Raw genomic sequence first — 4,857 nt, 5'->3', positions numbered from 1 at the left:
CCGCTCCCCCATCCGCCCCTCATGGCGCCTGACTCGTCCCGACCCTTCAGGCTGCACAGCGCGACTCCTCCCAAGCCGCGCCTCCTCTCGTCGTGCGCCTCGTCACGCTCCAGCGCACACCCATCGGCCGTCCTCATGCCGATTCAACCACGTCCGAGCGTCCGCATCTCGAACCAAATCCCCGCCTCCGGACCTCGACCGTCATCCCTCCCACCACGTCAGCTCTCGACAGCGCAGGCGCCGGCTCCCACGTGCCAGCTACCGGCCGCTCGCAACCTGGCCTCGACGACCTCCGCGCCATCTGCGATTCACAGCAGTGGAATGCTGGACATTCACATCAGTGAATTCTCGGATTCACATGATGCTCGACACCAGGCAGTGAATCGCGATTCGACTGAGCAGTGAATCCGACAACGAGTTCGGATTACACGTGGAGTGAATCGCGATTCACTGAGTGAATCACGAGTGATGCCAGACATGAGTGAATCCAGATTCACTGAGTGGAATCCAGATTCACGGTGATCCAGTTGGCAGTAAATCGTCGATTCCACTCAAGTGAATCGGGATTCAGCTGCAGTGAATCCTGGATTCACTCAGTGAAATCTGGATTCACTCGGCAGTGAATCGCGATTGCAACTGGCTGTGAATCGATGTTCATAGATGTGACGAGATTCCACGCTGGCAGTGATACCAGATTCACGTAGCACAGGCGAAAGCTTGGATGGTTAAGGATGGTTTTTAGTGGAATCGCATAAAAGTTTTTCTTATTGCTTTTTTGTTTTTTATATTTTGCAGGATTTGCTTTATTGTTTGATAACGAGTTTCAGTTTCACGTGAATCTTGGATTTCAATTTAAGTGAATCTGGATTCCACTCAGCGCTTCGTTGCGTCAGAGCGGCTTCGGTTCGTCGGAGGGAGCTCAGGGGCAGTGGAGTTTGGAGGTAGCTCGGTGAGGAGTTAGTGGTGTTTGTGGTGGTGAGAGTAGAGGAAGAAGAGTTTAGGGGGCGTGGTTCAAGCTTTTGGGAATGGAGGAGAGATTAGAGGAGAAGCGTGAGAGGAAATTTGTCTATAATGTAAGAGAGAGTATTAAAAGGAGCGTGTATTAAATTTGTATCATGTTGGCGCAATGTAATCAGTCACGCATTAATGCAATGAATTGTTGCGGCAATTTTTACACGCCTTTTCACAATTAATTTTATGCAAGTGCTTTAATATTGTCTATAATTAGCAATTCTGCCATCGAAATCTAGGGCCAATTGATTAGATAGATTGAGGGTTAAGGATGGTTTTAGTTCTCGTAGGTTTTTATTAGAACCGTCTACGCTATAATATATATATATATTATATATATATATATGTATATATATATATATATATATCATATATATATGTGTGAGAGAGAGAAGAGAGAGAGAGAGAGTAGAGAGAGAGAAGAGAGAGAGAGAGAGCGAGACCTCATAAAGGGCAACAATACGAACTTAACACGCAACAACATCAAACTTGCGCGCTACGGTTTCACACACATTGTTGGCGCCTCAGCACTACTTGATGATATGTCATACCACAATACAAATCATGTGAAAATGCAAACAAGCTAATTCCTCCTCGGAATCAACCGTGCACGTAACGGATACTTCATCACCACCGTGAACTCCGGCTTCTCCGTTAGATCCACCACCTCCTCCCCCTCCACCGCCCTCCACTCGAACTCCCTCACCAAATTCGCGACGAAATACTCTAAATGCAACATCGCAAGCCCGAGCCCGGGGCAAATCCTCCTCCCTACTCCAAACGGCATCATCTTTATCTCCCTACTCCCCGTTATATCCACCTCTTCTACCTCTCCGTCCACGAAGAATCTCTCCGGCCTGAACTCCGTCGGATCCGACCAGATTTTCCCGTCCATTCCCATCATTGCCACCATAAAATTTATCGAAGCCTTCTTCGGTATCACATATCCCTCAAACTCAATATCCTGCGTCACTGCGTGTGGCAACACGAAGTGCCCCGGTGGGTGCCTTCGAAGTCCTTCCAACACCACCGCCTTCAGATACGGCATCTTCTGCAGATCCTCCTCCTTTACCTTCTCTTTCGTTACGCTCTCGATCTCCTCGATGAGCTTCCTCTGTATATCCTGATTCTTGACGAGCTCCGCCATGATCCACTGCAGCGCGGTGGATGTGGTGTCTGTCCCCGCGTTCATAAACTCCGAGCAGAGCGTGACCATCTCGTCCTCCGTCAGACTCCTTCCCCCTTCCTCCGGTAACTTGATGTCCAGTATCGAGTCAAGATACGAGAACACGAATCTCTCCTCCGTTTCTGTATCCCGCTGCTTTCTGTGCTCTCGCCGAGCTTTGATCAGCGGTAGACACACCTCCTTCTGCTTTTGTCGCAGCTCCTTCGCCTTCTTCCATCGCTTCCAGAAGACGAACTTCGAAATTGCGGAAAAGAAATTGAACACGCTGAGCCGACGAGTGTACAGAAGGAAGTCCCGATGCGCGGTTTCGATCTCTTTAATCCCCTTCTCGTCGAGCTTTTCGCCGAAGCACATCAGCACGAGCAAGCAAAACATGGCGAAAGTGAAGCTATCCTTCGCGATCACAGAGCCGTCTTTCGAGGATTTCGATTGCGCGGAGAGATGATCGATCAGGACGCCGAGGACCCAATCTCGGCCGTCGGCGTAAATCTTGACCCTGGACGATTGGAGAATCTCCGACATGAGATTGCGGCGTAGCAAGCGCCATAGCGGGCCGTAGGAGGCGGTGGATATGTTGTGCTGGTTGCAGCTGATGAATTTTGTCGGAGATGAAGATGAAGGGCTTTGGGCCGATGTGGAGGGTGATGATTGGGCCGTGTTTTTTGGTGAGGTCGCGGATGATGGGCTCGATCTCAGCGGAGGAGCGGCGGAGCCAGAGGAGGTTGCCGATGACGGGGAATGCCGGTGGGCCCGGAGGGAGCCTGCGGGTGTTGAGGTTGATCAGGAGGAGGTAGAGGACGGAGGAGATGAAGATGGAGAGGATGATGAGGAGATAGAGCTCCATCGTTTGTTAGTTTGTTTGTTTGTTTGTGGAAGAGAGAACTGGATTTTGTTTGCTTTTGAGTGGACAGATTTTGTTCGTTCTTCGTCGGTGAAAAATGTTGTGTGTTATATCTCAAGTAGGGGTGCTCGGCTTTATAGTAGTCAGCATCGGATTTGGATCCTCTTCACTACAAAATTAATTATTGATTATTTAGTAGACGGTTATGATATAATATAAATCCAATACTTACCGTACCTCGTGTATTGCACGCATTCTTAATTTGTACTAAAAGAAAAAATCACAATCATCAACTAGGTAATCAATGACTGTGATTATGTAATGATCTATCCACTATTTTTTTGTAGTGGAGATGATCCGAATCCGTCAGCACTGTTGTGTATAATGTTTGAGTTTGAGGGGAAGTGTACTGGTATTTGTATTGGGTGATTCTCTTCAAGGAACTATTCAATATTTTAGGCTTAATTTGACATAAGCCGCTTTGTATTTTAGGTTTCACGCATAGATTCCTCTAGACTTTATTTATCTAATGAAACCCTCTTGAAATTTAGAGTGTGTCAAGAACTCTTTTGAACACTTATCAACAGACCTCTTACACGTTAGTATATTTAGCGTTATTCTAATTTAAATATTTTATTATATGCAACTTGTTTCTTTGTAGTAAATTAGAGTTTATTTCTGTTAATAAGGATAAACACAGAGATAATCAGTTAAATGATTTGATCATGTATAATGGAGATACTTAATGAATCGATTAAGTAAAGCGATTATTTAAAAATGATACGATAATAATTAATTTAACGGGATAGAGGTTAGAGGTGGTTTCCAAAAAAAATTATCCAAAGTTTGTCTACAATATCATTATCCCCCTTTGCTATGATTCCTTTTTTTGAATAGTTGAACGGGGCCTGGCTCTGGTCTAATTTGGCGATTCGCCATTCTTCCTTCTTTGACCGTTAAAAGATTGGAAAGTTCCACTTTCACTGTTGATTGATTAAAAGGTGCCTTAACAGTGAAGATATTGCCGGCCCCCTTTCAAAAAAGAAAAAAGGAAAAAAAAAACAAAAAAAAACAGTGAAGTGATCAGTGACATCAGTCGTTAGCAATTAGCATGCAACTTTGAGTCAATATAATAATATTTATGATCTGTGACGTCAGTGGTTAGCTAATGCGACGTTGAGTCATGATTTTGTTAGAGTCAAGATAATACGAAGCCAAAATAGGTCACAGACGTCTGTCGACGGTGCTTGTTTAATTGTGATGTTGTGACTGGATTCCAACCCTCAGCAGACAAAGAAATTTTACGAGTGTGTTTGGAAACTCGATCTAAAATAAGCCAAGACCGGTCTTGGATTGTAAATTAGTTCAAATTTTCGTCCCAGAAATTGATGGTCCAATCTATAACTTACTTAGCGGTTAAGATTTGGACTATACAAATGAGACCAATTCTAATCTAAATTTTTGCTAAATAAAAAATATATAAAACTAATCCAGGTTCAGTTCTAGTTTAGAGTTCCAGTGTAGCTTTAAAGGATGGCCGCACGTTGCCTCTTGATACCACCCAACTAATTTCGACCCTTGTCATTATCTTTGATCGCATGATAAGCCTCTCGAATATTGTATCCACCCTGAGCATCATTTTTGCAAGAGAGGTGTGACAACGAGTTATCAAATGAGTAAAATTAGAAATCTCCCCACCCCCACCCCCATAAAAAAAAATTGTATCCACCCTGAGCATCATTTTGCAAGGGAGGTGTGACAACCAGTTATCAAATGAGTAATATTAGAAATCTCCCCACCCCCACCCCCATAAAAAAAA

The 4,857-nt window shown here is 44.7% G+C and overlaps 1 pseudogene; it reads right to left on the bottom strand.

Moving 5' to 3' along the window:
- LOC109822096 lies at positions 1,459-3,412 on the bottom strand (annotated as a pseudogene).

This window comes from Asparagus officinalis, chromosome 8 (assembly GCF_001876935.1).
Source record: "Asparagus officinalis chromosome 8, Aspof.V1, whole genome shotgun sequence".
Lineage (NCBI taxonomy): Eukaryota > Viridiplantae > Streptophyta > Magnoliopsida > Asparagales > Asparagaceae > Asparagus > Asparagus officinalis.
The sequence above is the reverse complement of the archived record's forward strand: the minus strand, read 5'-3'. Positions and strand labels throughout refer to the sequence as shown.